This window comes from Urocitellus parryii, chromosome 12 (genome assembly GCF_045843805.1).
Source record: "Urocitellus parryii isolate mUroPar1 chromosome 12, mUroPar1.hap1, whole genome shotgun sequence".
Classification (NCBI taxonomy): domain Eukaryota; kingdom Metazoa; phylum Chordata; class Mammalia; order Rodentia; family Sciuridae; genus Urocitellus; species Urocitellus parryii.
The window spans coordinates 1,039,078-1,054,424 of record NC_135542.1 but is presented as its reverse complement, the minus strand read 5'-3'; the positions used below and the strand labels follow the sequence as shown (position 1 = coordinate 1,054,424).

Genomic DNA, 15,347 nt, shown 5'->3' with positions numbered 1-15,347 from the left:
AAGCCTAGAGACCTAAATTTATTTATTTATTTTTAAATATTTATTTACTTATTTATTAGTTTTAGGTAGACACAATATATTTATTTATTTGTTTATTTTTACTTGGTGCTGAGAATTGAACCCAGTGCCTCACACGTGTCAGGCAAACTGGATACCACTTGAGCCACACCCCCAGCCCCTGGAGACCTAAATTTAAAATGGAAATCTCATATGTGAACTCGTTAAGTATTCTCTCCTCAAAAATCTGCATATTCTTAACATGTCCACTGAAAAGGTCTGGAAACCAATGCCCAGGCCATGGTCAATTAGAATCACTGTTACACAGGTGGCGGCTCCAGATTCCTATTCATTCTCCACAAAAAGAAGCTAGGGCAGTTTGGAGATGTGACTGATGTCAAACTGAAAAAGATCCTAAAACCTCTTGTCGTAACACACAGCAAGGAAGCTGTGAACAATTCAGATCAGGACTACAGCACTCAGAGCCAACTTAAAAAGGGTCCTGCTGCTAAAGGTGGGATAATTTGAGTATCAATGTGTACAAATACAATTTATTGAAACACATTCCATATCCTGAAATGTATAGGTTTTAATGAGCCTGGCCTGTGTCAAGGAAAAACTGACACTTTGTCCTGCTTCCATTAGGAGGACACATGGCACATACCATATTTGCAGAGGGAAAAAAATCACTTTGCACCTTGAAATGAAGTCCATAAAAGGTTGTTACATGGCTTCTGGATGCCAAAATAAGTGACATTGTGAGCATTTCTTTGGATTTGATGATTCAAGAGCAAAGGTTGAGAGTGAGCAAAAGTTGAGTGGGCTCAAGAGTCTTATCTAAGACTAGTGTAGGGGTGGTTCAACATCAGAAAAACCTACCAAAGTAATTTAGCATAGGCATGACCTCTGGGTGATATAAAAATTTAATATCTCTTTATGATTAAGCAACAACAATAACTAAAAATATAATAACCCAAACCTCTCAAAAATGTAGAAGAAAATTTCCTCAATTTGATATAGACTACTTGTGGAAAACCACAGAAAATAGCCACTTGACAAAAATTCAAGAAACATTTCTAAAACTATCTTTGTTTTTCTATCTGCACAAGGTCAGAAATTCCTACATGGTGTCCTAAAGAATGCAAATTCCTTGAGAACTGCATTCCCGAAAAGAGTTACAGGATTGGGAAGTACTGCAAACTAAAATCTCCTCTTAGGTGCTCAAAATAACCATTAATGAATCAAAGGCCCCGACAACCTACATCAAGCAAAACTCCTTCACTTTGTGTTTCTCAGAATTCCTCAAATGCATGTCACCATAGAATCCGTTTCTCCCAGAACACTAATTAGCAAACTATAGAAATACATTCTTCTAGATATTTTGCTATAGATTGAATATTTTCTCTCAGGAAAAGGAGAATTAACACGTGTTCATGTCAACTATATGAAAAGCTGTACATACTGAGTGTGTATGTTTTTGCATATTATGTTACCGTGACCCTAAACACATCTTTTGCCATTCTTCATCTTAACATATAAGTTATTTTCTGGTGACATAAGACTGATTCTGAAAGCACTTTTTCCAGGTGGTATAAGGAACTCAGTATGTACAGCAGGATTAAATGTCCCGTTACAAATCAATAATCCCAATCTTCCAATTAATAGAATTTAATCAATACGTAAGAGTTTTTTCTTACTGTAAACCTGTGGTTCATATTGAAAAATGATCCCATAAGTGAACAAACTTATTTATAGAAAATCCTCTGTTTTGAATATTTATCACTATCAGAGAATTGGCTCCAGAAAGTTCCTGAAAAACCATTGCTTTAATCTTTTTTCAATATTGTCTCATTTATAATTACATGAAATAGCATTTTGAAAATGATAAAGCAAAATATGAGGTATTATTATAATATTATTTGACTAACCAACAGACATTATTGTTGCTAAAACACAGAGTGGGAAAAAGACTATTTGAATGGTAAGTCTTTTGGTTGTCTTACATTTACCAAATTGCTTAGCCTCAACAACTTCATCTTCTTCTTTTAAAGAACAGAAATAATATTACCTGTTTTATGGAGTTCCTGTGAAAATGAAATAAATAAAACAGAGTAACTTGTTAGATGTACTTTTATGCTAGCTTTAATTTATTTTATGTCATTCAAGTCAACAACAGTAAGATGGGAACCTTTACTATCAGCCATAAAACACAATAAATTATTTTAAATAGGGTTGACAATACCAATCTTGGATCTCCAATGGCACAGATTGAGAAGAATGTTCATCCTCTGGAAAATAATTCAAATTTGTTGAACATTATAGAAGTGGATAGAGTACCTTTGCCAGTACTATCAAAAGAAATATGGAATAAAGTCTGTAATTTTCAAGTCCGACCTGATGACCTTATTCTGGCAACTTACCCAAAGTCAGGTAAATTTATTAAAATATATAATAATGTTAAATCTTTGGACATGAAGCTATTGGATAATATGTAGTGCTCAATGTAATATCATTGGGATTTGGAGAGATACAATTGCCTGTTATGAAGATCTGCGGTTAGTATTATAGAAAATTTAGCTTCCTGGCCCTTTGGACACCAATTTCCAATAGTGCTCTCTCCTGATGACCAAAACACTTTTCTAAATATTTTGAAGTGCATCATTAATGACTCCCTTCAGGAACAAATGACTTAGAAAAAATCAAGTTCAATAAATTGAATGAGGCATGATTTTTCTTTCACCATAATCCTTTAATTAGAGCAGTCTTTCCCTTAAAACAGACCATAACATAGATATCAATTGTCATCCCAGAGAGTTAAAAAAGTTTGTCTAAATATCCAAAGTTCTTAGAAGTGGTAAACTAAACCTTTATGTTCTGTTCCAGTTAAGTCTCATTAGAGAAACTCAAGGATTTGACCTTGATTTAAAAATGCACTGAACTTCTATTCTCTAAAAATTCTTATAAACAAATATATCCAACAACAATAGGTACCCCTAGTGCCTAGATCTTGGTTTCTAACACTGTAATTTACCAAAAAGTATCAGGGCTCTCTGGGGAATTACAATCCCAGTCCCCAGTGTGACTCCCTGTCGTGGAGAGAGACTATACAGGGCAAATCTAGGACATGGTGTATATTAGAAAGCAAATGAATACTCAAAATTAATGGGATCACATCAGAAGAATCTTGAATATTCAAAAGAATAATGTCCCTAATTAGTAGAATATGATGAGGGATTGGACTGGATTTGCACTCCAATCACAATCAACTAGGAAACTGAAAGAAGTAAAATAAAAACCACTGTTTGGCAATATTGGGCAACATTTGCCCAAGTCTTCAGTATTAAGACACTTTCTGAAGTTGGTGTAGTAACAGGGAATTTAAGGAAGTCATGTCAAGGAACTCAGTCACTAAGTTCAAGAGCCAAAGATAAGAGTCATGGGAGTTTGCAATGACTACTTTGCCAGGCAGAGTGCCAGAGAGAAGGAAATAGAAAAAAAATGCCCCCGATATCTGTATAGGGGAGCCCTAGAGGATACTGGTGAATACTAAATTGCATGTGCACAGGACCAGATTTCATGTGATCAAGCCAGGAACTACCAAGAAGCCAAATAATTCCTAAAGATCACACAAGGCTGTGAAATTTTGTGTTTCAAACATCTTGATAGGCATAATTTTGGTCATTATAATCTTAGTCCTCTGGCATCATACCTATGGTTATTTTATATTTCATGCCCAAAAGGACTTTGCACAGCTATAATGAAAGTTACTGATTGGCTTACCTTGAGGTAGGGTGATTATCTTGGCCTAGTTGAGTGGGCCTAATGAAATTACTTGAGGTCTTACAAACAGAAGGAAAAAGTCAGAGAGATGTAATAGACCAAAAATTCAGAAATATATGAAGCCTAACAAAAGTTTGATGCAGATTATTGGCTTAAAAATGAAGAGAGGCAAATATCAAAAAGCAGGAAACTCAATACTGTAACTACAGGGCCAAAAACCATGTTTTGTATAATTTCAATGATTTTATATTTATTTGAGGATTCTTTTTAGAATCTATCCTATCATCTTTATTTTTACAAATGTTTAACTGGGTTCAGTGGCACATGCCTGTAATACCAGCAGCTGGGGAGGTAGATTGTGAGTTCAAAGCCAGCCTCAGCAAAAGCAAGGCACTAAGCAACTCAGTGAAACCCTGTCTCTAAATGAAATACAAAAAAGGGCTGGGGATTTGGCTCAGTGGTAAAGTGCCCTTGGGTTCAATCCCTGGTACCACCCCCCCAAATATTTCATGTACACCTGAAAACAATGCAGATTTTGGTGCTAGTGGGTATAGTTCTCTGAAACTGTTATTAATTCACATTGGTTGACAAATTGTTAAGGTCTTTTATGTCCTTACTGATTTTTGGTCTACTGGTCCTATCAATTACTGAGTGAAAGTTGTTGAAAATTTTAATTAATATTGTGGATTTCTCCACTTCTTTATTTTTTATAATTTTTGCCTTATGTGTTTGGAAGTTCTGTTATTTGGAACATACATATTTGGGATTGTTTAATCTAAATAATTGAAATGGATAAAAATATTTATCTTTATCTCTGGTAATAATTATTGTTATGATAGATATTGTCATTTTACCTGGTTTATAATTGTTAGTCTCATGGAATTAAATTCCCTGTAGTTACAGAATTGGCTCATTTTTCTTTATATAAGATCTACTTCACAGAAGAAATGATGAGATCATTATTCAAAGTACATGTATGAAGACACAAATTGGGTGTCAACCTACTTTATATACAAACAGAGATATGAAAAATGGTGGTATATTTGTGTAATAAGAATTGTAATGCAAAAAAATAAACAAAGTACATGTGTAAAGACATGAATTGGCATGAACATACTATATATACAAAGATATGAAAAATTGTGTTCTATATGTATAATAAGAATTGTAATGCATTCCACTGTCATGTACTTAAAAAAATAAAATCAATTAAATATAAAATAAGTAAATAAATAAATAAGGAAAAAAAAGAAGAAGAGATGATGAGATTAGAATATTAACAATTTGAAACCCATAATGGAAAGTATTTCAGGCGGGATCATCAATGCATCCTACAATGATTAGATAAAATCAGAGGAAATCTGGCTAGTCATGTGGTAGCAAAATGTCACTATACTACTTAATTTCTAATAGCAAATGAATATATGTCTTTTTACAAGCAATATCTGGTGGCCATATACTTATCGGAATGATCAAAAGTCGTACCCTAAGAGTGAGCAATTTGACATAAGGTGCCTCCTGGCATAATGAGAGAAAGTATAAAGCATCACCTGCCTTCTCGCCAAAAAATGTTTTAACTTAACCTAATCAAGACCTAAATTCCAGTTTATGGAAGACCAAGGGAAGTGAGAAACAGGTTAAACATATTATGAGAAAGTGACCAGACAATGCTGGATTATAAAGGCATAACGACAAGATAGCTAGATAACTGATTAAAAATCTACATCATGGATAAATGAGAGGTTGATTAGAGACTGAGAGACAAAAATAAGGTAGTCCATGAAATTTAATTGGAAAAAAAATCTATAAATGGTGTTAGGAGGTAACTGGAAAGAATTTAATGTAGACAGAGTTCTTTATGATGTTAAGGAATCATTGTAAAATAGATGTGATGAGAAACATGCAGGAAACATGGTAGAAGGATGTCATTTTGAGAGATGCATGCTGTGTCCTTAGACATGAAGCATTATCGGAGGCCTACTCTGAAGCAGATCAGTTTGTCCAATGATGGATGATAGATTAGATAGATTAGATAGGTAAGTGATTGATTGATTTGAGACAGATTATAAAGATGATAGATGGAGATAGACAAAGCCAACAGAGCAAAATGTTTTTAAAACTTGAAGTATTTGTATGTTTTTTTTTATATTATTTTACCAAGTTTTCTGTATGTTTAAAATTTCTCATAAAAGTGTGGAATAAGTGCTCTAGATTATACCACCTCCTGTGACCACCTCCTATCCCAGGGAAGGGAGGAAAGCTTCCTTTCTGTCCCTGCAACATTCATCTAATTTCAAAGTATTCTCATGTTACTGCCTTTATCCAAAATCTACATTTATTTCAGGTGAAAAGCCAGTTACCTAAAAATCAGAGAATATTTCTGATGTTTTTCAGGAACAACCTGGATGCAAGAAATTTTAGACATGATTCGAAATGATGGCGACGTGGCAAAATGCAGGCGAGCTGCTTCTCTGGAAAGATACCCCTCCCTTGAAGTAAAATACCCTCCTAAAGAGAAGCATGGTGAGTAACATGCAGCAAGGCTGGAAAAGCTTTGACTATAAGGTAGCAAGTCACATGCTGTGCCTTAAACAGGACGTCCACAGCAGCCTGGGCCAGCCTATTTCATTCCCAGGTCAACTTGTTCCTGGGTCAAGAAGTCAAACCCTGAATTTGGATACCTAATGTTCTCAGCTGATGAACTTTAGCTTTTCAACAAGTTATCCTTTCTATTTCCTGTCTGTCTCCTTCCCAGGTAGCTGCTGGCAAACACCCTTCTCCTATTCTTTCTACTTTTTATGCTCAAATCAGTGAAAAACTAAAAAATTAGCATTGAGCTATTGTAAAAGTATATGAATGATTTCTGAAGAAAAAGAGGAAAGAAGAGGAGAATGGATTATGATGGACATTCACAGAACTAATCAAGCAAGCTAAAGAACTTTCCTGAAAGTGTAGAAGTTCAGGGAATGAGATGAAACGAGAAACCTTAGCAGAAGTCCAGGAAGGGATATTTCACATGTCCTTGTGAATATACAGTTGTTGTCTCTAAGTGAAAAAATAAAATAAAATGAAATAACTCATTAGAATAATATTCAAACGTAAATTAAAGGATTTTCCAAGAGTGGCAAGAATAAATGGAGAATATTCATTGCTTTTCCAGATTTGGAGATAGCTATTCAAATGCCCTCACCACAAATGCTAAAAACTCACCTTCCTTCGCATTTATTGCCACCATCTATCTGGAAACAGAACTGCAAGGCAAAGAAAGGGATTCTCAAACTTTATCTAACTTGGTGATATAAATGACGTAAGTGAAGATGTCTTTCAAAATAATGTGCTATTTTCCTTGAAATCAAGTATTTCATATGTTTGAAATCTACAGACATCCATGGCTTCTAATATTCTATTTCCTCAGAGTTTATTGCATGATAACTCCTTGGCCACATGTTTAAAAGCAGAGTCTGTATTGCTACAAATTGGAGGGAGGACCCGGAATAGAGGTAAACAAGTTTAAAAATGAAAGACATTTGCTTTGCTCTGCCAACGTACTGGAGGGTGTTTCCCCTGCCCTTGGAAGCAAAGTGCAAGGTCTGCTTCCCAGCAAGGCTTCCAGGTCTCCGAAATCCACACAGTAGGCTACATTCAAAACTTGGATCATTTTTACTTCCCTGGCCTCCATATGTAATCTCCAGTAAAGTTTGATTAATTCTTTAGTATCTTTCTGATTTTCCCATTATACAACATCACTTTGGCCGATACCCAAGTCAGGTCACTGTTCTCTTTTGTCTCCCAATTTGCCTGGCTGCTTCTTGTCTGAACACTTACAAACCCTCTTCTCCATCAGATACCAAAGCCACATGTTGTGCCTTGAAGAGGACGTCCACAGTGGCCTCAGCCAGGCTACTTCACTCCCAAGGCAACTTGTTCCTGGGTCAAGAAGTCAAACCCCAGATTTGGGCACCAGAGCCTCCTAATGTTCGTAGCTCATCCTCTTCCTAAAATGAAAATCCAAGACTTGCTTTAAACATCGTCAGAAACTTAGAGACCTGCTTTAAACACATCCACAGGTTGGCTGGAGATGAAGTTCAAGTTGTTTTCTATGATGTGTTATGCCTTTAGTCATCTGGGCCTTGCTTCAGCTCCAATCCAATCTCTAACCAACCCCCAGCAACACCCCCAGCTCTCACAGCAATCATCCTGAAAATCCTGCAGGTCCTTTAACACACAATGCTTCCTCATTCCTGGGATCTTCCCACAGGCTTTTCATGACACTCCAGCATCCTCTCCCATCTTGACGTGGCTAATCCCTACTCGATTTTCAGGTCTTTGCATGAATATCATCTGCTTAGCAACTTCCCCTCCTGCCCACATATGTACATGGACCTAAGTGTGCATGTGTGCCAGTCATTGTGTTCATCATGGTGCATTGACATTTTCCCATATTGCCTCTTTGATACAGACTGTCAGCTCCTTGGAATAGGTAACTTGGTCTTGTTCAAATTTTTATTCTGAACATGACCTTAAACACAGCATTTGTTATGCATTTGTTGGATGAAAGATCATAAATACCTACTCGTCATATTACCAGGCCACTCTTCCTAATTAGAAGCATCCAAGTACAACCTGCCTATGAAAATATGCATGCATACATAAGCATATCTAGATAGACAGACCAGCAAAACCACTCTAAACTTTGAGAAACTCTCTGAGACATTCTTCAGTGGAGAATCTCGTCACTGTGCATATATGTAATGAAGGAATTGCTTGGCTCCATCCCCAATATTTCTGTTCCAGGACTGACCCCATCATGTACTAACTACAGATTACTATGAAAGTCCCTCAGATTCTCTAAATTTCAGTTACTTCATCAATTAAAGAATGATGGTTCCCCTTTCCTTTTCACATAATTCTAACATATATGGAAATCAAATAAGATGGTATATATAAAAGGGTTTTCTCACTCCCCAATTTTTCCCTAAATGTAAAGCTGGAAAATTCCTATTAATTCCTTGAGATATGACTGAGACCTCAAGACTTCAACTCCATCTCCCCCAGGAATCCTCATTAACTTCTTCCCCTGTGACTACTCAGCATGTCATATCAGATTTCAATGATTTGTAATACCACCCTAGATTTTGGTCATCTTCCTGTATGATATATGATCCTTGGAGGATGGAATGCTCTCATTTGCCTTTGGATTTCTTCATGTCTCACCAAATTTTAGGATCAAAGAGGCTTATTTTATTTTATTACTATTTTAACTAATAAATAATGCATAAAACACTACACACTGAAAAGAGATGACATGATTATTGTATTGGAAGACTCTCCTCCAGTGTTTCTCCTCTGGTTTCCTTTCCTGTACTTAGTTTCAGATCATCTATGTGGCTAGAAATGCTGAGGATGGCCTGGTATCCTTCTACTACTTCCACAAGATGACCTCAATGCTACCTGACCCTCAGAGCTGGGAAGAATTTTGTGAGAATTTCATGTCAGGAAAATGTGAGTGTAAATTTATTTTGTGGTGTGCTATCTCTCTGGAGATTCTAAAAATAAACACCTCTAAAACTTGGTGGATAATAGTATAGGATATTATCCTGAGTGACCAGGTCTTACCGTGGGGACCTGTGACTGGGGAAGCCACTAAGAAGGAACTTTCTCTAAAATTTATGCAAATGTAAGTTAAGGTCGTCTGAGGGTATACCTATAGACACAAAGGTAAAAATTCTCAAATCCTGATTTGAGTTTCAAACTATCAACTTCAAAAATAAGGAAGAGAGGAGACTTATTTCATATGCAAAGACCTAGAGCAGGGGGAAGGTCACTGCTGTTGAATTAGAGGGCCACCGGGCACAGCCTCAAAAATCAAATGCTTCACAACCACAACCACATGCTGCCTTTCCCCAGACCAGAATGTGCCATCTTAGAAATCTGCTCGACAGAGTCTTCCAGTTTGACCCAGCAGTGAGATCCCTCATCCTCAGCTCAGGAGATCACATCTCTGGGGCAAGGAATCCCTTATGGCCATAGCATTCAAAACAGAAGTTGGCCAGAATTGACCAGTATCCATTCAGGATAGTAAGGATATGAAAACTTTCATAAGATTATCTCAAGGAAACAACATGTAGATGAACCAAGATGCTAAAGTCTAATAAGGGGTGATTTAGTATGGGATAACTGTCTACACACATCTTTAAAAGCTTTAATGCAGAAGTACGATGAAGTATTTTATTGTAGCTACAGTAGATAGAATAGACAAATGGATGAAGATGGCATCTGCTTCATTTAATTAATATCTCTCAAACAATTAAAACTTCTATAAAAGAAGTGTCTGTGCTGTGATATTGAAAGACCTCGGTCCTTTAGCAGTCTGATTGTCTCAGCAAATATCTGTCAGGTTCTAGAATTGACTCCAGGAAGGAGTAGGATCAGTTGACAATGATTAGTTTCTTCTGTCCAATAATAAACAGAAAGGAAGGCAAAAACAATACTTTGTCAGAAATTCTGCAAAACAATACTTCAGAGCCCCTATTGACAATCCATTTATTTGATTAAATTTAATTTAATTTCCAAATAGAAAAGATTTTGCATTACCTCCATGATATCAGTATAACCAAACCTGACCATAGTCTCTTTTTTTTTATTGTTGGTCATTCAAAACATTACATAGTTCTTAATACATCATATTTATTTCACAGTTTGATTCAAGTGGATTATGAACTCCCAATTTTACCCCGTATACAGATTGCTGTATCACATCAGTTACCCTTCCATTGATTGACAAATTGCCTTTCTAGTGTCTGATGTATTCTGCTGTCTGTCCTATTCTCTACTATCCCCCCTCCCCTCCCCTCTGACCATAGTCTCTTGAGTAAAAGGAAAAAAATGACTATAATATGGATAAAAACGTAAATTTAGAAAATCAATAAAAATGAATTCCATCAAGCATGTCTTTCAAGTATATCAATAGAGAAAACAGTGTTAGAACAATTTCTCTAGAAACAAAAGAGACAAAAGGAGTAAAATAAGAAAAAATATCAACCTAGCTAGTACTCCAAAGTGAATGGATTTTCCACTCCAGTCATGTACCTCATGATAAGGTTTCTGTCAACGGTGAACCACATACGGTGGTCCAAAAGATTACACCACCTAGTGATGTCACAGCCTCTGTGATGTTTGCATAATAGTGATGTCATCTAACAACACATTTCTCAGACTATGCCACATCATTAAGTGACATATGAATGCTTTTATGCAGATGATTTATTAGACTAGTCAAGGTAGGAGGAAGCGTGGGAAAGAAAAAAAGAATCAAGCTTCTTTTGATTCCTCTCGGGTCTTACACTGTGACAATTAGGTTTAGGTATCAGCTCGTCTATCGTACCAGTTATTTAATCAAACAGCAATTCAATTGCCTCTATAGGGAATTTTGTCTACGTGATTAACATCTACAGGTGGTTTTAAGGAGATTATCCTAAATAATGAGGATGGACCTCATCCAATCGGTTGAAAATCTTAACTGCAAAAACTAAAGTTTCTCAAAAAATAAAGAGTTCTGCTTCAAGACTACATCAAGGGCCTGCAATTGAAGCTCCGTGGTAGAGCACTTGCCTAGCACATGCGAGGCACTGGGTTCGATCTTCAGCACCACATAAAAATAAATAAATATAGTAAAGGTATTCTGTTCATCTACAACTAAAAAAAATTTTAAAAAAAGACTAAATCAAATCCTGTCTGAATTTCCAGACTGATTTACATGTCAACTTACAGGCCACACAATTGCAGGAACCAATTACCCTGGTAGTGAGAAACACACACACACACACACACACACACACACACACACACACTCCTGTTGATTCTCCTATTAGCCTTATGCTTCTGGACTCCCCTGACTTACATGTGCATCAGTCAGCATGATACATACCAGGGTTTTGATTAACTGCAAGCACATATCTCTGCTCATAATGATTCAGAAGAGAACATTTCATGTACCTGCTTACTTGGTCTTTGGAATTTTCTCTTCTGAACAATATTTTCAATCATCTTTCAATCAAGTCTTTGTCCACTTCATGCAATGCTTACAACATAGTAAACACTGTTGAGGTTACTATTGTGTTTGTAATGAATGCCCAGAATCAAACCCATAATGCCGTGATGCACAAAAACATCAGTGGCATGAAATTAAAATACGATACAGGCTAGCTCCGGAATCCATCCAATTCTTTAAAAATTGGTGAAAAGAATGTTTATTTCTTATTTACCTTAAGTGAAAATGGAAGTTCTCAAGGGCCCTCTCTTTCTGCAGCAGTGCAATCCCTTACTGAGAATGCATTTGCAGATTCCGCCAGGCAGCTGGAAGGCAAAAGCAACAAAAAGACCCTAAGACTTAACTGCCTGAGAGGGCAATTGAATCTGAAACTAAGTACTCTTTATCACGAATAGGAAGCCTTTCATCACCTAAATGATTTAAAATGAATCCCTATACGTAAACGTATGTGGGCAACATCACGTACAGTAAGTGTATCGCTGCTTCCTTCTATAAAGATGGACTGATTTCAAAAGTAGGAAATTCCTTCTCCTTTACTAAGTTTAATAAAACAACAGACACCTATTTCAAAGTGTCTAAATCATCTCATTGCCTTGGATTTAGCCCAATACTGAGAACTAACCTCAGTTCCTGCCTCTCTCTTCCAGTGGTTGATGGGTCCTGGTATGACCATGTGAAAGGGTGGTAGACTGCAAAGGACAAGCACCGGATCCTCTTCCTCTTCTATGAAGATATCAAAAGGGTAAGTGGTACTGAGTGGTGTTGGGAAGACGCAGCAAAACCTCCAGATGATTATGTCCTATACAATAAGCTGATTTTTGAGTTGGTAGCAATTTTCTTTTCTCCCTTTGTCCTAATGCATTTTCCTCTATGGCCAGAATCCAAAATGTGAGATCCATAAAGTGTTGAAATTCTTGGAGAAAACTTTGCCAGAGGATGTTATCGAAAAAATCATCTACCATACTTCATTCCATGTGATGAAGAAAAATCCGATGGCCAACCAATTTTTCTGTACCTACCCAGATTTACAATCAAAGCATCTCAAAATTCCTGAGAAAAGGTTGGTAACATTTTTTCTATTTAATCCAGTTCTGAAAATATTCTGCCTTGTAAGTGAAAATGATTTAAACTTGGATTTTGTGAAGAAGTGGTATGATTCAGTCCAATTAAGAGTATCGTTGCTTCCCTGCTCTCTTGGTGAGAGCTGGTGCCAATGGCTCTCAGACTCGAGTTTAGTAAGAAACCTCTAGAGAATGTACTGACGCATCAATCGCTGGGCCTCACTTCTAGAGGCCTGACCAGAGGCCCAAGAACTTGCCTTATAATAAGGGCGATGCTGACAATGGTGGCAACTTTGAGGAAGAAAAGCCTAGCTCGACTACAACCTCACTAAAGTCTCTTGCATTCTCTGAACAAGCTTCAACATTTTCTCCTTTGGTCTGTCACTGTTTCTTAGCACATGACTTTATAACTACCTGTTTTCACCTCTGTCTCCACAGTGAGTCTATGCATTGTCCAGAAGAGAATATTGTATGCAGTGCTATTTCACTAGCACAAGTACAGAACTTCATAGCTTGTAGGAGCCAATATACACCACCCGAGAAAGAGTGAATAAGTGAGATATTGTTTGTGTTCTCAAGAAGTTAGCAGAATAGACAGAGAAACAGACACATAAATGTAATGATAAAAGAATAAGGGCTGTAGCTGTAGCTCTGTGGAGGAGTGCTTGCCTTGCATGTGTGAGGCACTGAGTTCCATCCTCAGCACCACATAAAAATAAATAAATAAATAAAGATATTGTGTCCATCTACAACTAAAAAAAAATTTTTTAAAGAATAAATAGGGAGATTTCCTAATGGGTTCCAAATACTACTCCAGCTGACTATTCAAAATCATTTTAAAAGCCCTGATTCCCTGAAGATTCCAATTTATTGGTTGTACTTAGAATCTGGAATTCTATGGTATTATCAAACAGAAGTAGAAGAATTTGGAGAAACAATTCATTGGTTCTACTATTGGATGAACTTCGAAGGTACAATAGTTTGAGGAAGATCACTTGTATCCAAATATCACTTAGGAAAAAATGAAGAAGTGTCTTTAATTTCACCCAACAGGAAAAAAAATGCTATCCAACAATGTAACTAATGCTTTGTAAGCTATTTCACTGTTTCTCATGGAACAACATATGTAGGGCTGAAGAATTCCACAGGAACTTGTGTTAGGTGCACCAGAGCCACTAATGTCCAGGAACTAGAAAAATCTGCCCCACCCAGCACATGTCAATGGGGATTGGGGAACTTGAAGAAAGAACTTGAATGTGTCCTGTGCTTTGTAGTTTGAAGGTCAGATGTAGTGGGCTGAGGAGCCATCCATGATGGGAAAATAAGGTGGAGTGACTTAATCCATGGGGCAGAAATCAGTGGAGAGTGGGGAGGTCGGGTGGAGACAGCTGAGAGACTTTCTATACTTGTCTGCTGTCTTTAAGGAATTCTTGGAGACCGGAAGAACCATTTTACTGTGGCTATGAATGAGATGTTCGATGAAGACTATAAAAAGAAGATGGCAGGGACCTCACTGACCTTCTGTGCAGAGATCTGAGAAGAGAATAAAGAGACTATGTCGAGCACCCTGCCTGCTATTCTGTTGAGCAGGGTGGAGGGACTGAATGTGAAGCTCATTAGAATTCAGTCTCTCTCTCCTAGGAGCTTGGTTAGTCTGATAAGATACTAAAACATGATTTAACATGTCAATCAACCTGCTACCAGAGCAAATAAAATAAGAGGAATGGAGAGCAGTGCCTGAGTGTTACGGGGATTTTTCCTAATAAGTTAGGTTTTCTTGTGGGTGATAGATGAAGCAAGATAGACAATTGTATGATACCTACAAAAGTGTAATCTAACATGAATTCCACAAAAAAGAAGCAGATATCACAAGCTCCATTATTAAAAGAGATGACAACGCCTAGGCATAGAGCATTTATGTGTAAGTGCGTGCTGTAACATTAGCGATATGGTGGCATATGAGATAAAAACAGATGCAAGGAATAAACAACAATACCTAGATTACTTCTTTCCAAGAGAAGGCCAGCATCCACTTGAAAGACTTCTACCCACTAAAAAAATCAGAAAATATTTCCAATCAAATGGATAAACAAAGCAAAACAGATATACTTTCATCCTAACCCCACCATGATTGTCATGCCTTACACTCAGAAAGAAAACTCCAACTCCTAGCTTCCTTCTGATGGGTAAGATACAGTGCCTATATCCGTTTGTTCTGCATTACAATTGCAGCATACCTGAGTCTGGGTGAATTTTATTTTAAAAAAGATGTCAAACACAAATAATCTATTAGAGGTACCTAGAATATCTGGTCAGGCTGATGGGGAAGATCAGTGTACTAAGAATTGGAGAAAAGATCTCTTTATCTGATGCTCAGAAGCTAGCACAGATAGTCAAAATGAAAAAAAAAAAGGAAATATGTTCCAAATAAAGGAACAAGATAAATTTCCAGAAATCAA

At 36.8% G+C, this 15,347-nt stretch overlaps 1 pseudogene; it reads left to right on the top strand.

Annotated features, from left to right (window-relative positions):
* The first annotated feature begins 2,255 nt into the window (after positions 1–2,255).
* LOC144249713 (sulfotransferase 1C3-like) lies at positions 2,256–14,425 on the top strand (annotated as a pseudogene).
* Positions 14,426–15,347: the final 922 nt, after the last annotated feature.